General features: G+C 34.4%; 1 protein-coding gene across 4 annotated transcripts in view; it reads left to right on the top strand.

Moving 5' to 3' along the window:
* The window catches only part of Agfg1 (ArfGAP with FG repeats 1), a 55,722-nt gene that overhangs the window by 15,525 nt on the left and 26,506 nt on the right, over positions 1-13,691 (top strand). The window lies entirely within an intron of this gene.

Genomic DNA, 13,691 nt, shown 5'->3' with positions numbered 1-13,691 from the left:
AGTATTGAAATTACTATTGGTCTATTACTGTTAGTCTTTAGTCCACGGTGTCGGGGGGGGGGGGGGGAACAAAAGGAAGAGAATTGGCTTTGTGATACTGTGTTAAGCTTGTTAGGCTGTTTTGTAAGGTCCTCTCCTTCCCTTTTTTTTTTAAAAATTTTTAACTTTAATTGTATTTGTGATGATGTTTAGCAGGTGATTAATAAAAAAAGGGAATGAGTTCTGAGGGGCAGCCTAATGTCATGGGAGATCAGAGTAAAGATTCGGAGGGGAACTTTTCCTTCTTGTTTTTATTAGTCTTCCAGTAATTCCATTCTGTTTGCCTATTTATTTTTGGTTTTGTGTTTTGCTATTAGTAAAAGTCATGATCTAGTACTTTAAAAACCAATAAAATAAAGAAGAAAAGTGGTATATTTTATAATCTTGATAGGGTGAGATGGTCAGCCCAGTTAATGAATAATAACCATTTTTATTTCAAAGGAAGTCTTATTTTCTAGAAAGGAAAGAGTACTTCAGTTGTATTATTCTGGTTGCATATCTTTGAAATTCTTAGTAGACTTAAAAGAAGTTAAATGTTAGGATTTCATAGTTTGAATCTTCTCTTTACCCTTAGAAAAATGTATAAAAGCATTTTGCACTCTACCTTCTTCCTAATAATTAGTTAATATTTAAGATTGTCTTTTTGTTATGCACATGTTTTTGGTGCTAAAGTAGTGAAGAAGAAAGTATAAATTGACAATGATGTATAATATACATGTTTCAGAGAAGAAAGCAAATTTTAAAGTTTCCAATTGTGCCAGTGACAAATTATATTGAGTAAACCAGATTTCCAGAATGATGTGGGTACAATATAAAAAAATATAGAATTGTATAAAAGGGTAGAAGGTTTTTAATGATAGTAAGCTTAGACTAATATATCGATTCATATCCAATTGAACTATTTGTATAAAGTTTGAAATTAGCCTTGAAATACAGATTTGAAGTTTATTTATTAGAGTGTTGGCATTATATGCAAGATTTTGAAAATCTGAATGCAGTCATAAATAAATAAATAATATTATTCTGATCTTAGGTTTAAAAATATAACAACAATAGATAAGGTTACAATTATAGACCTGAAAGGAAACAATCCATTGGAGAAGAAAGTAAAAGCATGCTAACATGTCTATAGTTAAGGTATAGTGGAGACTGGTCTCAAAATACTAAGATTGAAGGAGTAAGAACACTTACATGAGATGTACCTCTTAATAAATTTTAAGTATACAATACATCAATGTTAACTACAGGCAGACGCAGTGTTGTATAGCAGATCTCCAGAACTTATCGTAACTGAAACCTTATACCCATTGAATAACAATTCCCCATTTCTTCCCTAGTCCCTGGTGCCCTCCATTCTACTTTCTGCTTTTATTGTTTGACTATTTTGATTTTGTTGGAAACTGAACCCAGGGACTCTCCACCACTGAGCTACATCCCTACCCCTTTTTAATTTTTTCTATTTTGAGATAGGATCTTGCTAGTATATTCAGACTGTCCTCAAACTTGAGCTCCTCTTGCCTTAGCCTCTAGAATAGCTGGGATTGCAGGCATGTGCCATGGTGGTTGGCAGTTGGACTATTTTAGAAACCTTATGTAAATGGAATTATATAATATTTGTCCTGTCACTGACTTGTTTCAGTTAGTATAATTTCTCAAGGTACACCCTGTCACATCTGAAGTAACATTGTTTAATATCAACATTTAGTATATATAAAAAGATGGGTTTCAAACTCATCAACCTCCCTCCCCTAAAAGGAAAAGAATAAGAATAGATTCATGAGTGAATGTAAAATCATACACAGAGGTATGCAAGTTAACAGACCACTTAAAGCACTATGATAGTTACTGTCCCAGGCACTGTGGATGCAGTTATAGTTGGATCACTCAGGCTTAGCAAACAAAAGGTTCACAGTTGGTGAGACAGACAGATATGTAACAAATAATTGCAATATGATATTAGATAAATAATGATAAGTTTCAGAAGTAATATGGAAAAGAGACTGAATCTATCGGTGTGAAGAAAAGGATTGGAAAGATAGAAGAGGCAAAACATTTGCTGGTTTTTAATTGTGGTTAGGATTTAAGTTCACAGGGAGAAATATAGAATTGGAGTAAGCACAATACACAAAGAAAAAGGGCAATATCTGTGTTTTTAAACACTTAAGAGTTGTGTAGAAGGTGAGGATGAATATTATGAAGTGCAGGATGGTTGGTGCAACTTCATAACCCAGACTTCATGGACTTTATGTGCAAGTGTTTTATTATCAGTTTATCTTAAGCACTTAAATCTTAATTGTCACATGCATAGAGAATATAATTTATTTCATAAATTTCTTTTTTCCCCTTAACACTTTGTTTGAATCAGGCTCCAAGTAAGGCCCACAAATTATGAATGGGCTAATATGGGGTTTTAAATTATTGTACTACTTATAAAACCTGGATATTTCACATTTCAAAACATCTACTGTTACCTTCAATAATTTGGAAAGAACCATATTCATATATTTAGGATTAAAATAACACTAGCATACATCTTGTTTATGAATGGATTCATGCCTAAGGATGAGTTTTTCTGAATTTAAAAATCAGAAAGTATATTGTCTTTGGCAGCAATTTTGAATTTTCTGCCCACATAGGGGAGTTCTAATCTGTTGGAGTACATGTTTGATTGTTGTCACCCTTGGAACATGTCTCTAGCTTAAGCAGGAAAGCACCGTGGATGATGGATAACTGGCATACATACAAACATTTATTTGTTTGTTTGTTTATTTATTTATGGTACAGGGGATTGAACCCCAAGGTTCTTTACTACTGAGTGACATCCCTAGCTCTTAAAAATTTTTAATTTTGAGACAGGGTCTTTGTAAGTTACTTAAGGCCTTGCTAAGTTAGACTGGCCTCAAATTTGCAATCTTTTCTCAGCCTCCCGAGTTGCTGGGATTATAGACATGAGCCATTGTATCTGACTTATGGAAGACTTTTTATGCTTTGAATGTTTCCTAGACATTTATATATGGGAAATTTCTGTGTACAATCATCTGCATATAAAACTTAATTATGTCTTACATACATTACAGTTGTGAACATCATATTGCCAAGAAAGTCATGCTTCAAGCCCAAAATCAGAGTGAGAGGGAATTATCAAAATACAAGGCAAAGGGGATGGATACATGGAAACTATTATTTGAGACCATCAGTGCAGTGGCTTATCATGTGTGTGTAGCTAGGGGAGGTTTCACTTCCGAACTTTTATTATCCCTGGCACCACATAAAAATAGAAACAAATAAATAAAGGTATTGTGTCCATCTATGATTAAAATAAATAAAGAAAGAAAGAATAGTTCATTGTTTTGGGAATTTGGAAAGTTGATGACAGTATTAAAGGTGTTTGAGTCAAAGTATGTTATTAGTTTCTACATCTGTGGTTTTACAGATTACTTGAGTAATACTTTAGCATTTTCAGACTTTATCACCGTGTTGAATATATTGCAGCAAAACACTTCATATTTATTTTCTGAGTAAGGTTTTTATCTTTTCTTCCAAAAGCAATTATTTCAGAAGACATTTCAGCGTATTTATCTTATGTGTAGCAGTCAGCTTTTGGTCACCATGACAAAATACTTGAGATAACTAGCTTATAAAGAAAAAAGGTTTATTTTGGTTCATAGTTTTGAAGGTTCCAGCCTGTGACTGATTGACTTCATTGCTTTGGGCTTGTGTTGAGGCAGGCAGCACATTATAGTGAGAGTGTATGGTGGTGCCAAACTGTTTACCAACTGTTCTTGCCAGCTAGCAAAAGAAAGTAAGAAGAGGGCTGAGTCTGATCAGAGCCTATAATTCCCTTCAAAGGGATTCCCCCAATAACTTTAATGAACTCTATTAGGCCCTGCATTTTATAGGTTTCTTGAAACATCATGCTGGGGACTGAGCCTTTAACACTTGGACTGTTAATGCTTTCTTTTGTATCATAGTTACTCTGTATGTGCTTTTTTTGTGATATTGTGGATATTTTCTAGTTAAAGGAATTTTACTCTTGGTTTAACTTCTGAAGATCAAAGTTAATGGAAGGAGGACCAGTGAATAGTGCTATAGATAAAATTATTTCCACCTTTTATTTTCTATTATTTGGAAACATCTATAGGTTTCCTTTTCTAGTAGTAAATTAATTAGCTTATAAAGAAAAAAGGTTTATTTTGGTTCATATTGTTTACTTTTCCTATTTTTAATCATTCATGATCAATTTGTTCTTTATTCTTGAAGCAGAAATTTATTAATCATCTCCTGTATGCTAGGAACTGTTCTTGAATAGTATGAATACAGTTATGAGCAAAAACATACAATAAAACTTGCAGTCTGAGAGAGAATTTTTAAAAAGTACATGTACTTAGTGGATTTATAGCAAAATACCTGAGATAAAATTAACTTATGAAGAGAAAAGGTTAAGTAGATTTTATTTTATGATATAGTTCTTCAAGCTTTGGGGAAGTTCCATTGTATCTTTGGGAAAGACTGGGTTTATTTTATAATCAGAAACAAGCATTGTCACAAATTATAAATACTGAAAATTTTTTTTTTCCTAATGAATAGAATTTTTTATCACAATAAATAAGCACAAATATTTGGAACAATATACATGATTATCAATGACTACCAATGTTACGATGTTCTAAACTTCCTGAAAGCAAAAATGTAAAAAAGAAAACAATGTTTTTTTCTGATTCCCATTTTCTGATTTTAAATAAAAATTTTAGATGAAATTATCACAAGTGTCCATATTTAATGATATATAAAAACGTATTTGATTTACACTTTGGCCTTCCTGAGGACCAGATCCTTGTTTTATTCACCTTTGTACAAGTGTCCCTCACATAAGAATAAAACAAATAATAGTGAAAAATTTAAAATTCCAAATTATTGTGTTCTGGTGGTGGAGGAATATTCATATATGCCATTTTATGTTATGCTGAGTCTATTATAAGTTGGAACAGGATATTAGTGAATATTTCCTAAATTACTCTGAAATGGTGTTCATTCTCAATACAGACTATTAAACTCTTACAAGGGTAAGTAAGACCAATATGAGAAAAAGCCTATGAGACATGAGAGTGAAGACATAGAACATTTGGATGAATTGTAAATCAGTGCCTGGAATGATCATTTAGTATTAGTTTATCTTATAAGTCGTATAAGAACCTCACCCATATTGCAGCTCTTAAGGAAATTGGTGAAGTTTTGGAGAGGATTTGTGAAATATTTCTTTTCTTTGTTTCTCTCTCTTTCTCTTGTATATATTTTTAGTTGTAGGTGAACATAATACCGTTATTTTATTTTTGTGTGGTGCTGAGGATCGGACCCAGTGCCTCATGTGGGCTAGGCAAGCACTGTACCACTGAGCCACAGCCCTTCTCTCTTTTTTTTAATGGTACCTGGGAATTGAACTAGGTAAGCATAGCTTACCACTGAACTATATCCCCAGATTTTTGCCAGATTGCCCAGACTGGCCTCAAATTTGCAATCTTCCTGCCTTATCCTCAGCCTCCCAAGTAGTGAATGTTACAGGCATGTTCTCGTATACCTGGCTTGTCAAATATTTCTAGAAATTCAGTGATCTTGGGCCAAAGGATGAGACTTATAGGCTGCAGGTTGTGAACTTTGGACAAGATGACACTGAGCTTTAGTTTCTACATCTATAAACTAAAAACAATATGCATATGTATGTAGAAAAGGCTGCGATGCTTCAAACTCAACCATCTTGTGAAAATTCTTAATATGTTTTCTGTCAAGTAATATAAATACACAGATATTGAATATGAATGTAAGGTAGAAATAAGCAGGATTATGAATATTTTTGTTTCTCCAGGTGATATCATTAGAAGACTCTTTTTTCCGTTTTCATAGAATTTATTACCGTCATTTACATTTATATTTGTGCTACACAATTAAACATTTAGAGTATTTTAGCTTTGATTTTACATTGACCTTAAATAGAGTAATAAAAGTTGACTTTTATTTCAGAAAAATATTGTGGTTAGTAAATTGGTCTAAAGGACCAAATAGTAAATGCTGTTTGCTTTGGGAGCCACCTGCAGTCTCTGTCGCATATCTTTTTTTGGGGGGATATATGTGTGTGTGTGTATGTGTGTGTGTGTGTGTCTTTTAATTTAAAAACCATTCTTAGATCAGGGTAGTATAAACAAATCAGTGGCCCAATTTGGTCTACAGGTAGTTGATTAAAAACCTTTGTTCTATATAATTCTATAGTTTCTAGTTTGGAGTGTAAATCCTCCTATAATCTGACTGATGTGGTTTTTTTTGGGGGGGTGGGGGTAGGCACCAGAGTGCCATGACACGAGACTGAATCAGTCAGGGTCACTCCAGGTGAAGTGGGCTGGCATGAAATAATACACCAGACAGAGAAAATACCTTTTCCTTGGAATTCTTAAGCGACGCCTCCTCTGCTCCAGCTCCCACAAAGAAGGCAGACAAAAGAGGAGGAGGATATTCTAAAGTCCCTTTTTATTGAGGGGAAGACACTTGAAAGTTTCACCCCAGTGAGGGGGGTCAGGTTTCAGGGGGTTGAGTCTAGCTTTCTGATGTCTTGGGTTCAGCAGATTGACTGACATCTTGGAAGGCCACACCCATCTTTGGTGCTATGTGAGGATCATAGGCAGAGGGAACGGAAAGGACGCATCTGTTACCAGCCCAAAGAGAGAGGCAGTGTCAGTCCAGTCCACTCCACTCATGTACTCATATTCATAGTTTACAAATACACAGCCCAGGGCTGACTCGCCATGCCAGAGATAGAACCCAGGGATGCTTGACTATTGAGCCACATCCCTAGCCCTTTTTATATTTTATTTAGAGACAGGGTCTCACTAAATTGCTTAGGGCCTCGCTGAGTTGCTGAGACTGGCTTTGAACTTGCAATCCTCCTGCCTCAGCCTCCCAGCCGCTGGGATTACAGGCCTGCACCACTGTGTCTGGTCTGTATGATGTTTTTCTTAATTCATTCCCAGAAGACATGTTTTAACCCAATGATCTCTGCTTATCATACATGCTTTTTTCTAATTTTCTTGCCATTTTGCTGATGTTATTTTTTTGTTTTTAACATGAATGTATTTGCCAAACCCTATTGAATTTCCTTTAATTTTTACTCTTATGTCTTTCAGGAGTATTTCATCCACAGGGGTTAAAATGCCTAAATGTGGTTTAAAATTTTGTTTTGGTAGCCTTCATCGTAACATTTTCACAATTTTTTAAAAACATCTCTCATTGTTTCTTTTGTACTATTTTCTCTGCTCAAAGTATACACATTTCCATGGCTGATAATATGTACTTTGTTATTACACCTGAAGCAATGAGAATGTACACTGTCTATCTATTTATCTATATATATGTATATCCAGATGAATAGTATTATCAAGAATATAAACAATATTAAATGGTGGTGAAGATGTGTGGGAAAAATGTAACTCATAAACTGTGGAATTGCAAATTAGTACAACTACTTCAGAAAGCAGTATGAAGATTCCTCCAAGAGGTAGGAATGGAAACATGTAACCCAGCTGTCCCACTCCTTGGTATATATCCAAAAGATCTAAAATCAGCATACTGTAGGGATGCTGCCGGATTAGTATTTATAGCAGTGCAGTTCATGATTGTTAAGCTGTGGAGCCAGTCTAGGGTAACCATCAACAGATGAATGGATAAAGAAAATGTGGTTTATATACACAGTGAAGTTTTACTCAGCCATAAAGAAGAATGAAATTAATGTATTTGCTGGTAATGAACGGATGTATAGATCATCATGCTAAGTGAAATAAGCCAGAGCACAAAGGTCAAGAACAAAATAGGAGAAAAAGTAGTGGGAAGATTTCCATGAAAATAGAAGAGAGATCAGTGGAATCCCAGAAGGGAATTGATGGGGACAGAGGCAGGACTGGAAAAGAGAAAAGGTGGAATGAATCTGTCTAAACTTTCCTATGTACATATATGAATATGCTACAGTGAATTTCACCTTTATGTATATCCATGATGCACTAATTAGGAAAACTATAAATAGAAGAAAGATCTGTAGAGGAAAGGGAACTGGGAGAAGGGGGAGAGGGAGGAAGTAAGGGGACTGAATTGGAGCAAACTGTATTTCATGCTTATATGATTATGTCATAATGAGCCCCAACATTATGTATAATTATAATGAACTAATTAAAAAAATAAATTTCAAACTTCACATAAATCATTAGAATTGTGGAATTTTGTTTGTGTGTTTTTTTCTGGCAAAAATTCATGGACTCTACTCCTTAAGAGATTTTGATCCTAGATGTGGGCATGAGGCACAGGAGTGTTTGTCTGCATTTTTAACCTGTACCCTAAGTAATTGCTATGGATATGATACTGATTGCTATGGATATGATCATTAAAAAAAACTTTAGTTTGGTAACTAATTAAACTTTAGGACTGAAAAAAATCTGTGATATAGTTTTAGTACAGTTAACTTAATGGGTAAAATCCTAAGCCTCATTTTCCTTTGTAATCCATGAGAAGCTCTGCTTTGTTTATTTCATGAGGTTTGAATTGAAATATAGTATTTGTGAAAACATTTGAAAATTAGTGTAGATATATGATGGTGATTTTATGTGTAGGTACTTTTCTGTTGGTTTGTAAGTTTAGAAAATAAAGGATCATACAAAAATATGCTTTGAACTGAAGTTTAGTGTAGAGAGTAATTTTTGCTGAATTTTAGTAAGTATGATATTAACAAATATGTGGGAAATATTTTCTTTTTATAAATTTTTAATGTAGATCTTTTTGAATGTTGACTGAAAACTCAAAAGTGTTATAGAAGCAGCTTAGATGTTAGTATGTAGCTATGCAGAGTTTACTTAAACATTTTGTTAACATTGATATCTTAGGTCACAGTATTTATTTCCTTTTAGCTATTTGCCTTGACCATTCTAGCTTCTTATAATCTTTTAGCTTCCCTTTCATTATGTAGATATTCTTATATCTATGCAAATAGAAAGTAATATAATATACGTCTATGAATTCCTGGCCTATTTCTTTATTATTTTGAAACAAATCCAAGACCTACAGGTTCATCTGGAAATTCATGGACCTATGCTTTCTCAACAAAACAAAACAAGGGCTTAAAGAAGTATAAGAATAATACTTTTTTCATGCCTATAAAAATCAACAATAATTTAGTACTCTAGGGTACAGTTCAAGTTTCTTCTTATTTCCTACATTTCTTTTTTTCCCCTTAACACTTTGTTTGAATCAGAATTCAAGTAACGCTTGCATATTATGAATGCTTAATATAGGTTTAAAACTCTGTATTGTTTAAAAAGCTAGGATGCTAGCTAATTCACAATTAGACCTGCAAAGATCAGCTAGAACTGTGCAACTTTTTATGTGATCTGAGGGATAGAGCCATGCAGGAGTTTGTGTTGAGAGTGGGGGGTCTTCAACCAGTTGGCTACTGTGGGACTAGATACTTACCATGTAAACTGGAAGGTCCTGCCTGTTAAGATCCTGAAACATTGGCTCAAATAACTTTCAATGCCTTGTTAGGCAACTCAAGTGGCATAGGTGTGCCTGGTATATCTGAATTATAGTAGTCCCCCTGTGTCTTTTCCATTGCTCTAGCATCAGGTTCCTAAAAACTGATGCTTGGTTCTTTCTTCAGAATAAAGAAGTCTTGTCTCTCTCTTGGCAAGACAGAATGTCATCTGGTTTTGGATGCTTTATGAACTGGTAAGAAGAAATTAAAAACAGGCTCTAGGCACATAGAATTTCAGATTGATGGCATTGAGTTTCTTAGTTCTGTTTCTTAAACTTGAAGCCCTTCTGCGTGGCAAGATTAACTTTGGGTACAAGTATTCAAAGGTTGCATCCCCAGGAACTTTTTGGATATTTGAATATTTTTGTCAGTCTTCTATAGAACTGTGGATTCTACCACTTCCCCAAGGATAATCTCGTAGTCTGTGATCTTTCCAAGGGTTCCATGGCTGTGAACAGCTGTCTTCTAGTGTGAAATGATGACTTCTGGTTGTACCATTTGACAGATAGCAGCATAGTGCCACAGGTCTTACTGCAGGTGAGCATGGTAGTGCTAGCAGCAGCTTTGTGCAGGAAGCCTGGTTAGGCTACCTGCTGTGCTATAGAATCTCTGTAATGTATAGCCACAGCAGGATCCTGGTCCTGGGCAGGGGTTGCTGGAATCCACAGCATAGTGGCCAGATCTGTCAGTTTTCCCTTCAGCCCAAACACATGTAAAATTGAAAAATTATACAAGTATAATAAACATTGTGATATATTTCTTTTAGTGGCTGTTTTTATTATCTGTTTATCAGTCTAAAGTAAGTTTCAAGTACTACTTTACATCGCTACTAAAATCTTTGGCATTTGTGTCATTAATTAGAGTATAATATTAGTTGAGTATTTTTGAGTATGCTTGAATTTGAGTACAGCTCAATTCAAGAATCTTCATTGTACTCTTGGAAAAGTTTCTTTTGTTTGTTTTGTTTCTTGCAGTGCCAAGTGCTTTTATCAGTGAGTTATACCTCCAGTTCCTGGATGAGTTCTATTAATTATTTCCAGTTTGGCAACCCAAAAACCTCGGTAATGAATGATATAGAAAACAGATATCATTCTCTGATACCCCTTCCTGTTCTTCCCTTCTCAAGAGATACCATTTTTTTAATTTGTATTCATAAAAATAAAATAGTGAAGAATGTGCATTTTTGTGTAATACTTTTGAGAGTATTATGTGTGGATGCATATAGCTATTTTTCTTTTTATTAGAGTAATATCTTATGAATATATCAGAATTTGTACATTCTTTGTCAGTTATATCCTTAATAATATTTTCTCCTAGCCTGTGGCTAGAAGTTTGTTATTTTGATGAGATGTAATTTATCAGTTTTCAGTTTTGTAGTTAATGCTTTCTCCGCCCTGTTTTAAGAAATCTCTTTTCAAAGTCATGAGAATATTCTCATTTTATATTGTTTCTCCAACTGGTATTGGTTTTGCTTTTTGGCAAACTCTTGATTTCTTCCCTGTTAGGTGCCAGCTGAAATTTCTGCTCAATTTTTTAGTCCTTAATTGAACATATGGCATATTATCCTTGGGGAAGTGGTAGAATCCATATGTTGAACTAGAGATTTGGGCACAGTTGATATATAGGTTTGGTGGTGCCTATTTTCTTATCTCCCTTCTGGAGATTTATTCCTCACTTTCCAGTTGTTGAAATTATGGCAGACTCTCGTGTTTTAAGCTTTGTGGATTTCTTTCTTTCTTTTTTTTTAGTTGTTTTAAGTGGTAGTTGGACACAATACCTTTATTTTATTTATTTATTTTTATGTGATGCTGAGGATCGAACCCAGCGCCTTGCACATACTAGGTGAGCCCCAACCCCAGCCCCAGCTTTGTGGATTTCTAAACTTGAATTTTAGCAGTCCTGTGTAGTGCTGCTGGTGGGAGTGTGGGAGGGGCTGCTTTTTAAGTGATGATCCTTTAAAAACTAGTAAATACTATTTTTAATATTTTAAATAGTAAATATATAACATGATTCAGTTAGATTCATTCCACATTTCTTTCCCTATCCCTTATTATTATTCCTGTATGCTGGGTTAGTATTGTAATAAGTCCATAGTTGCAATTGTGTCAAGAATTAGCAAATTTTTTCCGTGAAACATCAGATTTTATGCTCTGCTATCTGTAAGGTCTTTGTTGTAACTACTCAGTACTGATGTCATTCACTAAAATGGTTAGTCACACATGAGACAAGCATGTGGACCTGAGTGTTTCAATAAAATTCTGTCTACAGACAAAAGATCTTAGGCCACATTTAGCCCATGGGTTGCAATTTGCTGACCTCTGGCCTATATATAATATGAGCAATTTGGTTCACTGAATTTATTATTTCTGACAAACTTATAGTCCTCCCTTTATGATTGTAAATGTACAGTTGCAGAATCCCAAAATATTACATTTTGGGAGAATCATTTGTTAGGTTTCTGCCTAAGGAGAGTACTATGTATAGTTCTTTTTGTCCTAACTGGCTGAGAAATTACTAGATAAGCGGGGTCTCTTTAATTAATTTATTTTATTTTATTTTTTTAAAGAGAGAGAATTTTTTTTTTTAATATTTATTTTTTAGTTTTCAGTGGACACAACATCTTTGTTTGTATGTGGTGCTGAGGATCGAACCCGGGCCGCACGCATGCCAGGCGAGAGCGCTACTGCTTGAGCTACATCCCCAGCCCCGGGTCTCTTTAATTTAATATAGCATTTTTGGCAGTAAGTTCTGTTACCATTCCTGGGTATCTGAACTTCTCAGGCTTTGTCACTGAAATGTTTTTATAATGGAATTGTGCTTTAGCCTAGGCCTTTACATGTGTTAACTGTTAACTGCCTTGATGACTTTATAATGTCTGTTCTGTGCCTGGCATAGAAGGGAACCACAAGAAATGGTTATTTTTGAGATATGCTTGGGATGTGATGGAAAGGAAGTTTGAGTCCTTCTCCTATCCTTTCTCTTTTTTATTTCTTACTCAGTCAAGTGAGCAGGTAAGACTGAAAAGCATATGCTTTTCCTTCTCTGATTTCCCAAGTATTTGTCAAGTTTTCCTTTTTCAATGTCAAATTGATTATTCTTTAAACTAATACAATTTTGGGAACATTTGTAGACTTTTATTTTATATACAGATTTACTGAGAAATAATGAGTATACAATTTGATGAATTTTGTCATGTATACACTGAACCCACCACCACTTCATCAAGAAGGCTCTGTGCCCACCCCTTTGTAATGATTTTTACTCATCTGTTTTTCTTGCCTATGGAGAAGTTTATATTTCCTAAAATTTTAAACGAGTGGAATAATACAGTATGTACATTTTTGGAGGAATTTTTGACTTCTCAGCACAGTTATCTTAAGGTTTATTCATGTTTCTTGTTGAATAATTGTTTCTTTTAATGGCTTACTAATATTCTACTTTGACAATTCCAAAATGTGTTAATGCATTCATCTGTTTAATGAACATTTGGTTAAGTTATTTCCATTTTGGAGTTGTTAATAATAAAACTGTAGTGAATATTTGTATACAAATCTGAGTGGACATGTGCTTTCATTTTTCTTGGGTAATTAGAAGTAGAATGATCAGGTCATGTACGCTACATATATGTTTAACTTTTGAGAAACTCCCCAAGTGTTTGTTAACATTTTACATTCTGGAAAGTTCTATTTACTCCACACTCTTTCCAACACATGGTATAGTCACTCTTTATTTTTAGCTTTTCTAGTGGTATAGTCTGTGGATGTCTTTATCATGGAGCCTCAGTGTCATTTCAGTTTGCACTTTGCACTTGACTTGTGATGTTAGGCTACTTATTTGTAATGTGTAAATCTTCGATAAAGTAACTGTTCAAATATTTTGACCCCTCTATATTGGGTGGTCTGTATTTTACAGTTGAGTGGTAGGGGTTCTTATATGTTCAGGATTCAAGTTCTTACAGATTTTGCAAATACTTTTTATCTGTTGTAGCTTGCCTTTTTGATTTTTTTTTTTTTTTCTTTCAAGACTGAAGAGTAAACAGTGTTATTTTGTATGGGGGATTGAACCCAGGGGTACTTAACGGCAGAACCGCATC

The sequence above is a fragment of the Marmota flaviventris genome, chromosome 11 (genome assembly GCF_047511675.1).
Source record: "Marmota flaviventris isolate mMarFla1 chromosome 11, mMarFla1.hap1, whole genome shotgun sequence".
Lineage (NCBI taxonomy): Eukaryota > Metazoa > Chordata > Mammalia > Rodentia > Sciuridae > Marmota > Marmota flaviventris.
This window is presented reverse-complemented; position numbering and strand designations above follow the sequence as displayed.